Below are 19,856 nucleotides of genomic sequence, written 5' to 3'. Positions count from 1 at the left end.
TCGAAAACTACGAATTACTAGCACCCAACATTTCATGTTTCAGCAGATTGGTTCAATTAACCCAATGTGTTGTAAATTGAATCAATAGTATGAACAGTAGGAAAGTATTACTAATGTTTCCCCGTTGGATAACACGAGATCATAAGATGAGATGTTGCATTGTGGCTTATTTGACAGCACTTCACCAAAAGTAAGGCCTAACTTAACACAACTAAATGGCAATGGCAACAAAACCCAGTTTTAGTCATGCTGGTATAATGTGACAACGGAATTGCATCTTTATTCTTTTTTGCCTAATACGAAGAAACCTCAAACATCGATATGATAGAAATTATCAAAACCTTGATGTAACACAAAAGATATAAAAATATTGAGATCGGTGTTGTTGATAGAACTTCTCAGGGACGATTCGGTTCGGTTTCAATTTTCAATTCAATAAACAAAAACAACACATCAACAACAACACAACACAACAGCCGACGAAACGATCGCTGTGCTGACATAAGTCAGCTGAGAGCTGTCTGCTAGGTTTTTTTTATTCAGATGCTAGACTAATGCCCAAAACCCGATTAAGTGTTACCTATTCAGATATGCCCATTCATTGATTATAGAGTGCTGCTATAACGGCAACTAAGAACAGTTAACTATTTTCATTCTCGATCACAGTATTATCATCAGTCAACCACTTAGGTGCGCAATTTCAGCTAAACGACATTAAAATTTCACCGTAGTATGGATGATAGCCTCCCAGGTTGTGAAGAATAACTAATAATAATGGTTTAAATACATAATTCGGGCAATCAGGTATTTAAACAATAATTATTCTTAGACAATACATTATAAGAGTAGAGTCATAGAGTAAGATGGCCTGTGGTAATTTGTATGATTACGCATGATCATGATATGTATAGCCAAGTGTATTTTAACAACATGCATTAATGCCTAATTGACTATTGGATACTGAAGTTGCATTAATAGTAAAATCAACATGTAACAATTATTAAGTTAGATTGTTGATTATCTAACAACAATCTAACAACAAATCGATCATGGGATCTGTATGGAAAACACATAAAACATCAACCTTAATAAAGGAACTTTGACTTTCATCATATTTTGCTCGATATTTTAATACAAACAGTACTCTCAACTCTCAACCCATGGTAAATTTTTGTGCTCGTTTTCGTGTCTATAGTTGTTCATTTCCGGTGACACTGATCGCTATTGTTGACGAAATTTTGTTTATATTATTTTAGGGTTTATTTCTTGATTTTTGTTTGGTTATTTAACTAGCGGACGAGTTGTTGTTTAATGATTGGATTATTTTTAAATTTAACGAAGGTTAATTAAATTACTGAAATAACAATAAACAAATTTGTAAACGACCTACAAAGTGCACCGAACAGAACTAACAACAAAATTGGCTTGATAAATCTTAATTAACAATACAATTCATTAATTATTAACTAACTATTTAATTAATTATAAAATTATTATACAATTAATTAATTAACAATACAAGAAATCTTAATCGGAAACCCCTAGTGATCAAATCTAATATAAAGCATTATGATTGCGTTTATGTTTTTGTACGATTTTTCTAACTCAACTCCTTCCCATCTTTCGTTTATCAGAGTTATTTTAACTACTTGTTATTCGAAGTAATTGCTGAAACCCTTTAGAATAACTAGTGATAAAAAATAGGCACTAACCAAAACATGTTTTAAATCTTACAAAATCTATATGGTGTAGTGATGGTCGGAAGGTAAATTAAATAATCTCATCATTCAATCTCAAACATTGTCCCCATTTAGCTCATTAAAAAAATGATCAAGCATAAAACGCTCATGCTTAGGCTTGCATTCAGAGAGGCATATTTTTGACAGTTTTACAAAAGAGGGCGATAGACTTTACCTCGATACGCCCAAATTCAGTGATATCAGGTACTTTCGGCAGCAGAATAAAGGTAGCCAATATAATACTATTGCCAAAGCTTGTGATTTGAAAATTAGGTTTTCTATCACCACTGTAAAATTTGAAGCATAGATCAAGAATTCAAAAGGGCATTATTATGTAAAGTTATGATGTAACTTACTCTCATAGAGTTATTAGGGTAGGTACATATTGACAATGATATGGCTATTTAATTTAATTTCACTTTAAGGCAATACTTTGCTATAATGTGCAATAGTTTTGTTGATAGGACTATATAGAAACTAAATAACTTCTTTTATTACTTAATTCTACGTAATCCGTTTCACTGACTATCTGAAAAAAAATAATATCATCATCCATACCTTTAAATACTTTTAAAATAACAAAGGCAGCCTCTTATGGCATTACCATAGTCAATGCTTAAGTTATAAATTCCTTATTTGTTTTAAATTTATCAGTATTTAAACTAGAACTATAATTTATGATGTATACATCTTAAAGCAAATTCTTTTAAAATTTTGTTTGTATAAAAATGAAAGTTAAAGCCAAAAGCCATATAATTAAGCGCAGTTTTTGATGTTTTTGGTTGTCTTCTAAATTAACATTTTTCATGTCTAATATTGTTTTTTGTTTTGTTTTGCGAGATAGGCATGAACTTTGATAAATATTGAAATGGGTCTTGTGGGTGTTATCAAGATATCGTTTTATTGTGTCATTCGAAAACAACATGTTTGTAGTTTTCTTGCAACTGTGCTACAAAACTAATATTTTGGATTTAAATGTTACCAATATTTGTTAAAGAGGGCAAAGTTGGTAAGTTTTAGAATTAGAAATATTTTTTCTAAATCAGTCAGTAATAACATAGTTTGCAAGGTACAACCTATGAGCAAAAAACACATTATAAATCTTCATTTGAAAGCCAAATTTAATTGAATTTTAAGCCTTTTGTTCAAGTTAATTTTTGTATTATAATGATCTAAATTTTCATATAATTTTTTTACACTCCAATGTATGGCCATATACGTAGGTAACGTCATTTGAGAAGATATCATCTAAATAATGTAAACTAAATAGGGTCTGATCTGATGGGTCTGAACTGAACCTACAAAATGTTCAAACAAGCAAGGTTGGTCTGATTATGAAAGAGCAGTTTAAGAGCGGGTGGGGGTTATGACAAAAATAAATAACATAATGTTTAGCTCAAATCGTTAAACCAGTCTAATTAGCTCAAAAAGTTAAAAATCTTTAGTTGTAACATGGATATTTTTATCTTAGTTATTTTATTTTAGCACTTTACCCTAGCATTCGAGTCATACCAAAAATAAAGTGTTCCTTTAAGCAGAGTACAAATTTACAAATACGTAGAAACAATAATATAAACTTGCTTTAAAATTTCCTAATAATAATAATACTTCCTTTAAGTAAAACAAATTTTTTATCCATCAAAAATCTACAACGACAGCAAGATCATTATTGTAAATGTAAACCATACTTTAACAAAAAAACATCCTTGCACTGTACCAAAACCTTTACATCCTTGAATTTTAAATCTCCTAAAACTAAACCCCCCCCAAAGCTTAGAGAAAACTGCTACAAATATAACTAGAAACACAAAAACATGTTTTTTAATTTCCAACATAATGGATTGACAAACACTACTAGTAAATTATGCCCCAAATCATATATGGGATCAACACTTTTTAATTTTGTCCACATTAATGAACGGGTCACCGGAATTTTATCCCCCTGGAATTTTACCCCCTGTGCAAAGCTGACGTCACTATGACGTAGTAACCTGAGCGCTCAAAAGTTTGTTCGCGGGCGGAATTTTACCCCCGCGGATTTGGAAGGTTAATGAAAATAGACAGAGCGTGAATTAGATTAGCAATAAAAAACCGGAATTTTCCCCCCTGTCCATATAACTAGCGTTTAGGCAACTGAAGATGTACGGGCCGGATTTTTACCCCCCGGAATTTTACCCTATGATTTTTACCCCCTGGAATTTTACCCCCTGGCCGGATATATAGAAATTATTAAGAATGATTTATTTTTCTATTTCTGTTTTTATTTCATTGTACACATTTTATTATTAAGTAGCCTATCTTTATTTATTTATTTTTTAATCTCAACTAAGTAAACAGAATTTGCTGTTTAATTTTGATGTTCGGGATTTGCGTTTGGGGCCAACTGTTGGTTAATAAGTATGTAAAATAAACTGAGTAGCTCATTTAAATGATAATTGGGTGAACATTTCTTCGTAAAGAAACAAGAGGCATATTTTGTTATTGTTACAATACAAACGAAAAACATTGTTTTACCACGGTTGTATAATAAATCGTTAAAGAAATCTTCGAATCAATTACCATTCTGATGTTTGTTTATACGTAATCTTAAACAGTTGGCTTCAAAGATCGAATCCTGATACTTGAATCTCAAAATTAAAATTAAAAACCTGTTCGATTAGTTATGATGTTACACATAAATTAAGATAGGCTACTTAATAGTAAAATGTTAACTATTAAAACTGAATGAAGATAATTAACCATTCTCACTAATAAATATATCTGGCCAGGGGGTAAAATTCCGGCTCGTATACTCTAGGTTTTTATAGTTTGATGTGTTCTAATTAAATTCACAGCAGTGAAAATACGTTTAATTCAGCGTTTTTAATCCATCGAACTGATGTCGCGAAACTCAAAAGTTCGCGGCCGGAATTTTACCCCCTGGTTTGTGACGTCACGTTCACCTAGGGGGTAAAATTCCAGGGGGATAAAAATCCGCTACCCCTAATGAACATATTAAACTAGTAAAATCTCCAAACAATTTTTTTCACACTTACAAAGATAAAAAATGAAATTCAATCAAACAATATTAAAATATCAAATAAAATCTACAAAAAACTTGGTTTAAACACTCATATAATATCTAATCCAAAACCCATACCACAAATTAGACGAGTTCTTCGAAGATCAACACTGCTTATTATATTAAAGATAGGCCCCAAAACGAACCCACAATATACACCATACACACATACACACCAACATAATCACTACAATGACACAACAATGTAATTATGATTTCCTAGTCTCTACGACTTCGGAGACGTGGTAAAATGTAAAAGGTTAACGTCGTAATATATACATTGTTTTCAACGAATTAAAATTGTTAATGTTTTGTTGTAGTTGTAAATTTAATGCTACATCTTGTTATAATTTGAATTTTATGCTACCGGTATTTGGTTAATGTACTCTCATGTAAAAAAGGTCTTATATAAACAAATGAATAATCAGTAAATATATTTTGACTTTTTATGAATGTGAATACTGTATTATAATCAAGGCAGCCAAGTCTACCAAAGCTGTAACCAGTTGTTGCGTCGTCTCGTCTTAAGACCTCTATGGGGTTGTGATACCGTCGTGAAGTTAGCGGCTCTTTTCATCGGCGCTTTTTCGGTTTGTAATAGATGTGGGTTGGTACGCCTGCGGACGCCACAAACGTGTTTTGCAGGGATGTCGGAAACACAAATCAATGACAATACGATGCGAAATGATGTTATTATATTTATATAATGTCAATAATACATTGATAAAACGTGTATACAAGTTAAAACTAATTAATTGACGTATTTTAAAAGGCATATTTGAGACCGTACTGTACATTATACGTATCTAAGGCTTAACATAACGCGAACAATTAAAACTCCGAACATAAAAAGTGCATAATCTTTTTTCCCAAGCCCATCACATCAACTTTGAGCTATTCTAATGGTAATACACAATGTGTAGAATACTCAGTATAAATATGATTGAGGCAGTCCAGTGAATTACGAAGCTATAAGGCAAAATCTATATCGTTGATAGAAACTCGCATCAGGAAAAAGTGCACAATCTTTTTCCTTAGTCCATCACATCAACTTTGATGTATTCTAATGGTAATATACAATGTGTAGAATAATCAGTATACATATGATTGAGGCAGTCCAGTGAATTACGAAGCTATATGGCAAAATGTAAATGGTTGATAGTAACTCGCATCAGGAAAAGTGCACAATCATTTTCCTAAGCCCATCACATCAACTTTGATGTATTCTAATGGTAATATACAATATGTAGAATACTCAGTATAAATATGATTGAGGCAGTCCAGTGAATTACGAAGCTATAAGGCAAAATCTATATGGTTGATAAGAATTTGCGTCAGGAAAAGTGCACAATCTTATTCCTAAGCCCATCACATCAACTTTGAGGTATTCTAATGGTAATATACAATGTTTAGAATAATCAGTATGAGTATGATTGCGACAGTCCAGTGAATTACGAAGTTATATGGCAAAATGTATATGGTTGATCGGAACTCGCATCAGGAAAAGTGCACAATCTTTTTCCTAAGCCAATCACATCAACTTTGAGGTATTCTAATGCTAATATACAATGTATAGAATAATCAGTATGAGTATGATTGCGGCAGTCCAGTGAATTACGAAGCTATAAGGCAAAATCTATATGGTTGATAGGAATTTGCGTCAGGAAAAGTGCACAATCTTTTTCCTAAGCCCATCACATCAACTTTGAGGTATTCTAATGGTAATATACAATGTGTAGAACACTCAGTATAAATATGATTGAGGCAGTCCAGTAAATTACGAAGTTATATGGTAAAATGTATATGGTTGATAGGAACTCGCATCAGGAAAAGTGCACAATCTTTTTCCTAAGCCCATCACATCAACTTTGATGTATTCTAATGGTAATATACAATGTTTAGAATAATCAGTATGAGTATGATTGCGGCAGGCCAGTGAATTACGAAGTTATATGGTAAAATGTATATGGTTGATAGGAACTCGCATCAGGAAAAGTGCACAATCTTTTTCCTAAGCTCATCACATCAACTTTGAGGTATTCTAATGCTAATATACAATGTATATAATAATCAGTATGAGTATGATTGCGGCAGTCCAGTGAATTACGAAGTTATATGGCAAAATCTATATGGTTGATAGGAATTTGCGTCAGGAAAAGTGCACAATCTTTTTCCTAAGCCCATCACATCAACTTTGAGGTATTCTAATGCTAATATACAATGTATAGAATAATCAGTATGAGTATGATTGCGGCAGTCCAGTGAATTACGAAGTTATATGGCAAAATCTATATGGTTGATAGGAATTTGCGTCAGGAAAAGTGCACAATCTTTTACCTAAGCCCATCACTTCAACTTTGAGGTATTCTAATGCTAATATACAATGTATAGAATAATCAGTATGAGTATGATTGCGGCAGTCCAATAACCCAGATAGCAAGGACCCTTGATTCAAGGTAAACTTTTCCCTACAATTTGCATTCACAATTCAAGGTTGCAAATATTAGGAACATTGTGGCTGGATTCAAGGACAACAAAATACTGCCCTTTTTGAGTTCATAGATTCCGCCCTGAAACAGAGTCAACAAAACAACAGCGCGAATTCCCATGATGCAGTTCGACCAAGCGACGCCAGCCAGACGCCAGGATCCACCCCTAAACAATCCTAACCTCTTTGTCTTTGTCTTTGTGTGTCTTGTCAGTTTGTCTTTTTGCGACGTTTGTTTCTCGCGTTATTACTATATCAGAGTTTTTAGACATAAAGTATTCATATTGAAGTTAGTTTTTTTCTATTTCTTTGTTCATAGTTAATTCCATAGTGTTCGATTTTAGAAGACTAACTGCAACAAAAGTGCTTGTGAGCCAACGAAACATAAAGGTGAGTCAGCTAATCTTTTCATTGTATTCATAATATTTTTTCCATTCTTATGATAAGATATGTGTGTTAGAATGCTAATCATACTGACATTAGAACCTCAAGTTACAAATGCTCTGAAAATTATCTTACAACAATAAACTGCCAAATTTGGACTAGGATCCAGAATAATTCTAGGCCTGTGCTTGCCCTAGGCCTCATGACTGGTGAATTGTTTTATAGTTGGCCTAGAAAGTATTGTGATCCGTTGGAATATTGTATCTGGAATTGTTCAAGACCTAGTTACTTATTTTTGCCAAATCCGGTGGGCTACAATATTATGAACACACAAGCCAATATGTAACTTAATGATGCAGTTTTTTATCAGCGTAGATTGTCTTAAGTTATCATAGGCCGAAGTTATGAAGTTTCATTTAAGAATGAAGAAATGATTTTCGATGGATTGGATAAATAGACCTAGGCCTATAGAAAAGTATTTTAATTTAGCTTAGGCCTATGTCTTAAGTTATAGACTTGGTACTGTAGCCTAGGTCTAAGGGCTTATCCTAGTCCTATGTCCTGATGCTAGGGTTTTTCGGCAAACGTTTAGATGGGTTAAGATTAGCATCTCTCAAAGATTTTAAGTTTTGTACGCCATACCCATTGATTAAACTAAGTAAAGGTAGGCTACCGTAATGAACTAATTTAAAACAACCTTCTACAAAATGTCACTTGACTGGAGACCTGCCATTTTGGTTTTATGTAGCTGTTAACTTTAAATCATATCCTGGTAACTTGTACCTATTTAAGTTACTAAAGATGTATATTGCCCATGCTGTAAGTTGTAAAGTTATTGTAACAAGGTTACCTAGGCTGCTGTGTTATTTTTCAAATTAACTAATTAGCTTCAGCGAACACAGATTTAAAACAAGTGGCTTGCCGTTTGAACAAACGTTACAAGATGAGTTGCCATCTTGCTTTGCATCGAAATTTGCAGAATTTAGAACTGTAATTTAGACATTATTATGAATAACTTGGTCTGTGTGCTGCAATTAAACTTACGGTACCGGTATTAACAATTTTGGAAAAATTCTGAAATTTTCTGCTTTAAATAAACCTTACCATTTGTAGGCCTATAGTTTTTAAATTTTATTGATGATTTGTAATTTAAAACAAAAAATATTAATAGCCTAAATCATAACTTAATATTATTAAAACCTTAGAGTAAGAAAGTTAGTAGGTTAAACTTACTAAAACTTTCGTTTGTTGGTCAAGTTGTTTAAAAAAAAATTAATGCCAGACTTATGGTTTACTTCTTTTTCCATCTTGCTTAATTTAGCCAGAATTTCAGGTTGAACAGAGAGGCAAGACCATTGAACGAGTCTAAACTAAATTTTTTGTACTTGATTCATTTGGTAAATCCCACTGTACACCCCTGAAAACACACACTGACCAATTATGTCTATTCTGTACTTTACTACAGAAGTGAGATTGTCAAAGCTAGTTTGTTAAATACAAATACATGGCATATTCTCTCTAAAAGCTGATTGTTTTGTATTTTTCTTCCAATACTAGCTGTAACCCGCGGGCTTTGCCCCGTTTAACTTCTTAATTTTCAAGATGATCTCGTTCGCATGGCTCAATCACGTCCTGGTTGAAGTTTGTTCGCTACGCTCACTCACCTTTAGATTGGAGCTCGTTCGCTACGCTCACTCACCTTTAGGTTAGAGCTCGTTCGCTGCGCTCACTTGCCTTCAGGTTAGCTCGTTCGCTACGCTAACTCGCCTCCAGGTTGAAGTTCGTTCGCTACGCTCACTCACCTTTTGGTTGCAAATTAGCTGTTGTCATAAATGTAAAAGAAATAATAGTGCTGCACCCTGTTGGTAATCCTTGTAACTTTAATGCTATTAAACATCATAGAACAGAACCAACTTGTTTAATTGAAACAGCTGTTAAGATTCATTAATTCCATTTCTCATAAGGTTAACATGGGAAACTCCAGAGCCACTGGGGCGGAGCCCAGAGGTCGGAGGGTAAAATCCTTTCTTAGTGATCGTCTACTAGGTACCCAAAAGGATGATGCCTGCCAAGATTCAGGTTCCTAGGTCTTATGGTTTCTGAGATTTCGTGATGAGTGAGTGAATGAATGAGTCAGTGGTATTTGAGCTTTATATAGATTTGCATAACAAATTCTTTTGTTATTGTTATCTATTATGAGGCGTTTCACTTAAACTGTTTCAGTTGTAGCCAAGAGACTGTTGGCTGAAGCCACTGAATTGAAAGTAAAAAAAAACTGCATCCGTGCATGGCTGTGACAAGCCAAATTTAGGGCCAGTACCTAAAAGGTTTGTAGAGCATATTAGTTATAGAACTGTTTATTTCATAAGGTTTACTTTTGTTGTTACAGTAGAACCTCGATAGTTCGACACTCCCTGTAGTTCGACACAGGCCGTGATGACAAGACATGGCATCAGTGGCCGATGACGGGTTCACCAAGGTTAAAAACTAGAGCATTCTTAGTGTTTTCGTGCATGGAAAAACTCAATAGGTAGCCTACTTAAAATATCCCATTAACTTACATTTTTTCTAAGATCCAAAGTGTAAAAAGCATGTGACGTAAATTATGAGGGGCGAATAAGATTGTATTTACTGAGCAGCCTACCCCTAGTACCAGCCACGCTCAAATTTCTTCCCCGGGATGCTGAGAAGGATTCACGGTTTTGACTGATTAATTATTTTAATTTAATCTAAGGTTCAGAGCTCTAGAAGCGCTCAAAAGATCCTGCAGACGCCCAGGAGGAGAGCAATATCATCCTCGCCTTTGTTAAAATGTTATTGCAAATTTTGCCTAACTTTTAGAATAACTGTAGGACAGACGAGTACTCTACCCTGGCCAATTCGATAAAACTACCTACTCGTTTAAACTGTTGCAACAACGGGTTTTAGAATTCTAATAACAAGTCTAATAACTAGTCTTTGTTAATTTGGTTTATTAGTATAAGGAACATACAAGGGTGGTTTTTCAAGTAAGAGCCAGTTTCTGCGTATAAATCCATAATTCGCTTAAGTACGCTGCAGCAAGGCTCCTCGCCACTTGCTGGTATCATTTGTGAACAGAATGACACAATTTGCAGCTCTGTAGCTGACATGTACCTACATTTCGCTGTGTGTTTCAACAATTTTTTAGACTTTTTGTCCCCGTACGCTAGGCTGGAGCCCGGGATTGTTTTTCACATTACTTCAGGCTAGACCTAGGGGTTACGGCATTATCACTTAGTTAAAATCCATTGGTGATTTGGCGGGATTTGAACCCTGGACCCCAGGAACCGGAATGACCGCGCTCTAACCACTAGACCTGCTCGCTCCCCAATTTTTTAGACTATTGATAATGTCAATGATAATCAGGGCCGGAGAGAGCCATCATGGGCCCCTGGGCTCAGCGATCCCGGGCCCCCTATTTACTTGATTTAGTGTCCAGCCGTCTCCGTGCCGTTTTGTCACACAAATAACTATATTAATAAATGTTTTCTCACAGTTTCAGCTTTAATCACAGTCAAAACAATTCAAGTAAAAAATTACTTAGTGAACTGGAAAACCATGCTGAAATTTTTAACTCAAGCAGATTACATGTACAGAAAAAATTAAAAAAAAATTAGATAAAACATACTCCCTTAGTAGATACTTTATGATTTTTTTTTTTGCAGGAAAAGAGGAGTTATTGGTGCACAGAATAGGAACATCAGGCTGAGGTTATGCGACAGTAAATAATGTATAAGTAAAATGTAACTTAATTTAACTCATGTTCTAATTTTCAAGTTTGTTTTATACTTTATATTTTCATAAAATAAATTTACTATAACCAATGTCACTTGCTACATTTTATTTATACCCCCACAAATAGTGATATTTTGGCTATGTTTGAAGAACTGTTTTGGACTTTTAAACTTTTTGTTGATCACTGAGATGTCTTTTCTAAAGCAGGGTCTGGTGTAATTTGATGAGGCCTTATTAAAAATTAAATGCTCTCACCCTTCACTCACAAGCTTGGCAGAATAGGCTTATTATTTTTAACCTAACTCAGTTATCCTATACAACATTTAAATAAAGTGTTATAGCATCATTTATAGGTTTCTAGCTGCCCCTCCCCTTGGGCTTCACAACAGAATTGAAAAATTTTCTTTGCTACAAACATTACATTAGTTGTTTTGCATTGGTTTTGCTTAGAATTTTCCTAACAGCGGTTTGGTAGCTAATACAATTAAACGAAAGTTCTGTCAAAAGAAAAATATGTTAACATTGTAATTTTAAAGCCAGTGAGCCAGAGCCCTGATGGAATCTCTCAAAGCTACTTCTTGTACATATTAAGTGAAACCTATTATGGAGGTTAAGTGAAACCTCCATGCCACCAAGTTCTGAGTACATTTGCATGGTAGTTTTTGAGGTATAGTGATCAATGAGTGAGTGAGTGGTAACTGAATTATAATATAGATTATAAGGTCAAATTATGTATCCACCCACCCAAAGTTTTCTGCGTAGATTAAAGCTTAAGGTAATGTACCTTGCGTTTAATATTTTAAGGCTTAACTTACTGCCATAAAGCAACCAATATTTTGATGTCCTAATAGATAGCTGTCCCCGCGCTTAGTAGGCATCATTAAAGTTCTTGAGTTCACAAAGACAAAACAGCTAGGCTATCCACTAGGACATTAAAATATTGGACTACTTTAAGACCGTAAGAATGCCGTAAGTCAAGTAAAATTCCTTGTCAGTCAATCACTTGTTACTGTATGTACTGAGTTGATCATGATTATGCTTTTATTTAACCCGAATTCAACAATATATTTTGATTTCAGCCAAAAATCTTTACCTTGAATTAACCTTAAATTTTCAGGTTATGAGTCCTGAATTGACCATGATTTTACCTTAATTTAAACATACTTATACCTTAATTCAACCTCAATTCAGCCTTGATTATGCATTACTGCCAGAAACGTTTACCTTGAATCAACCTAAAATTTTCAGGGTTGATTCAGGTTTCACAAGTGTTCAGTAGGACCCTTGAATTAGCCCTGAATTAGGCTTGATGGCTTGATATTTTAAGATTAATTCAGGCTTGCATCTTTGAAAGTTTAACCTTGATTTAATACTGAATCAGGAAAAAATTGCTATCTGGGAAATTACGAAGTTATATGGCAAAATGTATATGGTTGATAGGAACTCGCATCAGGAAAAGTGCACAATCTTTTTCCTGAGCCCATCACATCAACTTTGAGGTATTCTATTGGTAATATACAATTTGTAGAATACTCAGGGTAAATATGATTGCGGCAGTCCAGTGAATTACGAAGCTATAAGGCAAAATCTATATGGTTTATAGGAATTTGCGTCAGGAAAAGTTTCGGTTTGTAATAGATGTGGGTTGGTACGCCTGCGGACGCCACAAACGTGTTTTGCAGGGATGTCGGAAACACAAATCAATGACAATACGGTGCGAAATGATGTTTTTATATTTATATAATGTCAATTATACATTGATAAAACGTGTATACAAGTTAAAACTAATTAATTGACGTATTTTAAAAGGCATATTTGAGACCGTACTGTACATTATACGTATCTAAGGCTTAACATAACGCGAACAATTAAAACTCCGAACATAAAAAGTGCATAATCTTTTTTCCCAAGCCCATCACATCAACTTTGAGCTATTCTAATGGTAATACACAATGTGTAGAATACTCAGTATAAATATGATTGAGGCAGTCCAGTGAATTACGAAGCTATGAGGCAAAATCTATATGGTTGATAGGAATTTGCGTCAGGAAAAGTGCACAATCTTTTTCCTAAGCCCATCACATCAACTTTGAGGTATTATAATGGTAATATACAATGTGTAGAATAATCAGTATAAATATGATTGAGGCAGTCCCGTAAATTACCAAGTTATATGGCAAAATGTATTTGGTTGATAGGAATTTGCGTCAGGAAAAGTGCACAATATTTTTCCTAAGCCTATCACATCAATTTTGAGGTAATCTAATGGTAATATACAATGTGTAGAATAGTCAGTATAAATATGATTGAAGCAGTCCCCTTAATTACCAAGTTATATGGCAAAATGTATATGGTTGATAGGAACTCGCATCAGGAAAAAGTGCACAATCTTTTTCCTAAGTCCATCACATCAACTTTGAGGTATTCTAATGGTAATATACAATGTGTAGAATAATCTGTATAAGTATGATTGAGGCAGTCCCCTAAATTACCAAGTTATATGGCAAAATGTATATGGTTGATAGGAACTTGCAACAAATAAGAATGCATTATATTTTTTCTATGCACATCACAACAACTTTGAGCTATTCCAATTGTAAAATACATCGTAGTGTATAATATTTATGAATATGATTGAGGCAATCAAGTCAATTGTCTGTGGAGAAATGTGAGGTATAATCTGAGGAGAGGTAACCTTAACGAAAGGGAAACAAAATGAAACTGCTTTTTCAAAAAGATAAAAATTTAAATACCGTAAGCTATTTTATTTACTTTATAAACATATCGTGTATGAAAATAATCTATTTACACAACCTTAAACTATAAACGTAAGCAAAACATGTTAAAAAACATAAAGATAAAAAACAACTAACTAGAATAATATCTAATTTGTTCCATTATACTGTTATTATTTTAACCGGTGTTATAATATGATGTTGTTGGTACTGGTACTACCACCTGTTTTTATACTCATTAACATGCTAACTAACGTGCTTACTTACCTAGCATTGAATTAAGAAGACGAATCAGAAGTACTAGTGAACCCGTGCTGCTCATCGCGCCGCAAAACAACATATCAATTTAGAAAACAAATCCATCGTGTTATATATTGATTCTAAGTCGAAAATAAAATACAGTAATGAATGAAGCCTTAGATGGAAAGTAGAGAATCCATTTTCTATCCTATTTTATTTACAAAAGTACTTCCTTGAATAACTTACTAAGTTTTTAGTTGTGAAATCAATCACCTTCAGGAAAATTACCCTGGTCAGCATTTTCCGCGATGAATATGGGTACACCATCAAAATATGTAGCCCTACTTAAAGCAACATAAAGCCCATGACTGAAAACTGGTCTGGGTAAGAGCAGTGCTGCTCTTTTAAGTGATTGCCCTTGTGCTTTATTGATTGCCATTGCAAATGATAAAGCTAACAGAAATTGGCAGCTTTCCATTTTAAATGGTAAGTTTGTTTCCAACGGGCACATTTTTATCCTTGGAATCAAAATATGTCCCCTCTCACTTGTTCCAGTTAAGACGTTTACATTCTATTAAATTGTTAACCATTTTGGCCACTTGGAGTCTTGTTCCATTAATCCACCCTTCTTGGTGTATTGATATTCCTCATCAATAAAACCATTGCCCCGTTTTTTAAATCAATCTCTGTGTCTTGGCAATCCACCGACCTCCATATTGTTTAAAAACTCTGCTGGGCATTCTAGATGGGCGTTTAAATTATATCCAAGCAAACTATAAATGATTTCGAACACCTTGGGCTCAGCTGGCAATTTTTTCAAGACTTTTTTGTTGATCAAATCACAGTCACTGTTTTTGGAGCTATGGCTTTTTCTTTCATTTTGACCCTTTTGTATTTTTTAAACGACGTTTGGTTGGATGAAATCATCAGCGCATCCAACTCCAAGCATTTGTGCTGGCAAAATGGGGAATCCATCAGCTTCCTATCAGCTTTAGCCTATTTGAACTCTTTAATTTCCTGCTCGTGTACGTATTGCGTCATGAAGTTTCATATATAGCTCTGCTCGAAGTTTTGACTGTTCCCTAAGAATGAAACCGAGACGTTCACCTTCAATCCTTGTAAAAATTTCAACTATGTATTGAAGTTTAACCTTACCACCACAGCAGAATACTGAAGCCTAACAGATAGCCTGTGGGCCTCCGGTGTGTAGTTGTCGAGTCGATCCCTCCATAAGGGAAAAGCAAGGGATAGGCTATTGTATCAAGACCTGAACAATGTGCAGCCAAATCTTCTGGGGTCCCATTTTTAGGATAGGTACACAACAAATAATTTAAAAAAATTTGTATAGCAACAAACATGAATTAGTAGTATAGGATTTGTTTTGTTTTGATTTATAAATAAATTGTCTGGTAGATCAGCTGTTTCGTGTCAAATTAATGAATGTCAAAGATTTGTGATTTTAAATAGGTATTACAGTAGCCTACGGTTTTGTAAATCATGGTAACTTTTTCTCAACTAAATTTTACTATTCCCAGCTTTAAAATAAAGTAGTATGATCCATTATTAGTATACTTTAATATACATTGGTTACCAAACGTGATAACATTTAATATACATTAACAGTCATAATAAACACTAATTTTTTATGTAGTAGACTTTGACTATTTTCAACTAAAAACATATGTTTTTATAAATTAAAAATATCTCCCATGTTATCCTTATGGAGAAAAAACTGACTTTAAGGGCCTCTGACGCCCTTACCAACGACTTTATCAAAAATCTAATACCGTTGGGCACAACTACACGTTTTAACCTTTATTTTGAGACCTCTAACGTCAAAATTGGGCAAATAATAACGGAGGAGTTCGATTAACAAAAAACGGCTTAGCCTATTATATATATAGATACTATCCGCTTTTTAGCCGGCTACGTTGAACACGAGTCCCCATATGTTTAACATCTTTTCTTCTGGACAATTCAAGGGCAATGAGGGGCATTATGGGTTGTAAATGTGCAGAAAGAGCACGTCCTAGTTCCATAGCCTTGTTTCTATACTTATAAAGCTGACAGATCTTCATGATAGTAGTATGTACAGTTTTAAGATAATTTAGATTTGATTACTATATAGCAGTTCAAATCATAATATATATTTTTCATTTTTTTTCCTAATTGTATCTTGTTTACTGAGTTTTGTTTGTAATGCATACAAATGAATTATATAGGCTACAATTTGGAGTGTTTAATCATTTCTCAATAAAACACCAAACAAAGGCTTACAGTTCTTATATAACGAATTTGAATTCATCTACAGAAAGATCTAAGTCTGTTACACAGTGATTCATCAAAAATTCAATATTTAACGTCTCTCAACCATCAACCAAAGATAGTTCAAACGCTCCATGGATTACAGTTATATTTTCGCTCATAAGATTTGCAAAGCTCACATTGATATGAGAAATCTACACTTTGTGCTTCCGATAATGTTAAGTTTAAGTGTCTCAAACATGGCTTGTAATGAACCCATCGTTTGCAGTTGTCACACATTACCCAAATTTGGCATTTTGTTTCTCCCTTTCCGCAATATAAACATAAATCGGAAACATTTTCAGACTGATGTAGGCACAGCCTTTTTAAATAATTTCTGTAAATTCTTGGATCAAAATTAGAAGTCAGATTTTCTTTTTTTAGCCAGCGCTCTATAAAATTTATAACGTACACACCACAGCTATAACTGTCTTGTTGCGTTACTCCGACAGCTTCAGTAAAAGTCCACTTATTTACTTCAAAGTCATCTGATCTGTATTGTGTTTTTTGAAGAGAACACAAGAAGTTGCGAAATTTTCTATGAGCTATTGTATTTGTATCGCCACAATCTGGTAGAGGATTATAATAATAACAAACTTTATTTTTTAAATCGCCTATGATCAAACAATAATGGTTCCTTTGGTCACTAATTGGTATTACATACGGCATTCGTACTTGTTTAAGTTTCTAAAATAACTCCACAGTGGTGATGCTACAGTTACTGAATGTCCTCTCAACAAGGAGTAATTTGATTCCACATTAACTAATTTTATAATTGTTTCTTTGTTTAATGATTTTAAAACTGCTGCAATACATGCATCAACCGAGCCTTGAATTAACTCGCGGTTATCAAATAGATTACGAATATTCTTCTCCAAATAATACTAAGGTTTTAGTTGGAGTCAAATTTTTGAATACTGCTACTATGTATGAATCAGCAACAAGTACGTCTGTATAAAAATCCGGGTTATCGAACAGTCCATTTGGCAAAGCTTTCTCGTGCGGATATTCCTTGTTCAAACTTATTCTACATTTAGTTATTGTACTACTTTTTATACTATCTACTAGTTCCTCCTCTTGTTTAGTGTCATTCTCTACAAATGCTTTAGTAGTGACTGGGCGTAATCTGAATTTAGATGTCGCATTAGTGTTATTCTTTAATTTTATAGCTTTAGGAGAGTGGCCCGTAAAATAGCTATCAGCAGATTTTCGTTTCTTGCACCATGATTCCTCAATATATGGGTCATCGATGTCTTCTTCGCTGTTTATTTCCAATAATACGGGTTTCGGTGGATCATCGAAGTCTTCTTCGCTGTTTTCCAATAATACACATTGTATATTACCATTAGATTACCTCAAAATTGATGTGATAGGCTTAGGAAAAATATTGTGCACTTTTCCTGACGCAAATTCCTATCAACCAAATACATTTTGCCATATAACTTGGTAATTTACGGGACAGCCTCAATCATATTTATACTGATTATTCTACACATTGTATATTACCATTAGAATACCTCAAAGTTGATGTGATGGACTAAGGAAAAAGATTGTGCACTTTTTCCTGATGCGAGTTCCTATCAACCATATAGATTTTGCCTTATAGCTTCGTAATTCACTGGACTGCCTCAATCATATTTATACTGAGTATTCTACACATTGTACATTACCATTAGAATACCTCAAAGTTGATGTGATGGGCTTAGGAAAAAGATTGTGCACTTTTTCCTGATACGAGTTCCTATCAACCATATAGATTTTGCCTTATAGCTTCGTAATTCACTGGACTGCCTCAATCATATTTATACTGAGTATTCTACACATTGTATATTACCATTAGAATTTTTTTTTTTTTTTTTTACTTTATTTAATTTACAATCTGTTCAAGTTGAACAGAATAGCTCAAAGTTGATGTGATGGGCTTGGGAAAAAAGATTATGCACTTTTTATGTTCGAAGTTTTAATTGATCGCGTTATGTTAAGCCATAGCTACGTATAATGTACACAACGGTCTCAAATATGCCTTTTAAAATACGTCAATTAATTAGTTTTAACTTGTATACACGTTTTATCAATGTATAATTGACATTATATAAATATAAAAACATCATTTCGCACCGTATTGTCATTGAATTGTGTTTCCGACATCCCTGCAAAACACGTTTGTGGCGTCCGCAGGCGTACCAACCCACATCTATTACAAACCGAAACTTTTCCTGACGCAAATTCCTATAAACCATATAGATTTTGCCTTATAGCTTCGTAATTCACTGGACTGCCGCAATCATATTTACCCTGAGTATTCTACACATTGTATATTAGCATTAGAATACCTCAAAGTTAATGTGATGGGCTTAGGAAAAAGATTGTGCACTTTTCCTGACGCAAATTCCTATCAACCATATAGATTTTGCCATATAACTTCGTAATTCACTGGACTGCCGCAATCATACTCATACTGATTATTCTATACATTGTATATTAGCATTAGAATACATTAAAGTTTATGTGATGGGCTTAGGAAAAAGATTGTGCACTTTTCCTGATGCGAGTTCCTATCAACCATATAGATTTTGCCTTATAGCTTCGTTGTTTACTGGACTGCCTCAATCATATTTATACTGAGTATTCTACACATTGTATATTACCATTAGAATAGCTCAAAGTTGATGTGATGGGCTTGGGAAAAAAGATTATGCACTTTTTATGTTCGGAGTTTTAATTGATCGCATTATGTTAAGCCATAGCTACGTATAATGTACACAACGGTCTCAAATATGCCTTTTAAAATACGTCAATTAATTAGTTTTAACTTGTATACACGTTTTATCAATGTATAATTGACATTATATAAATATAAAAACATCATTTCGCACCGTATTGTCATTGATTTGTGTTTCCGACATCCCTGCAAAACACGTTTGTGGCGTCCGCAGGCGTACCAACCCACATCTATTACAAACCGAAACTTTTCCTGACGCAAATTCCTATAAACCATATAGATTTTGCCTTATAGCTTCGTAATTCACTGGACTGCCGCTATCATATTTACCCTGAGTATTCTACAAATTGTATATTACCAATAGAATACCTCAAAGTTGATGTGATGGGCTCAGGAAAAAGATTGTGCACTTTTCCTGATGCGAGTT

The 19,856-nt window shown here is 33.9% G+C and overlaps 1 long non-coding RNA gene across 1 annotated transcript; it reads left to right on the top strand.

The window, feature by feature from the left end:
* The first annotated feature begins 7,249 nt into the window (after window positions 1–7,249).
* LOC128989899 (uncharacterized) lies at window positions 7,250–11,508 on the top strand. The gene is made up of 3 exons (XR_008490471.1): window positions 7,250–7,678; window positions 10,062–10,202; window positions 11,359–11,508. It is a non-coding gene; the product is annotated as an uncharacterized LOC128989899 (long non-coding RNA).
* Window positions 11,509–19,856: the final 8,348 nt, after the last annotated feature.

Source organism: Macrosteles quadrilineatus, unplaced genomic scaffold (assembly GCF_028750875.1).
Source record: "Macrosteles quadrilineatus isolate MER2022 unplaced genomic scaffold, UCM_ALF_1.0 Scaffold_3__2_contigs__length_128488019, whole genome shotgun sequence".
Classification (NCBI taxonomy): domain Eukaryota; kingdom Metazoa; phylum Arthropoda; class Insecta; order Hemiptera; family Cicadellidae; genus Macrosteles; species Macrosteles quadrilineatus.
The sequence above is the reverse complement of the archived record's forward strand: the minus strand, read 5'-3'. Positions and strand labels throughout refer to the sequence as shown.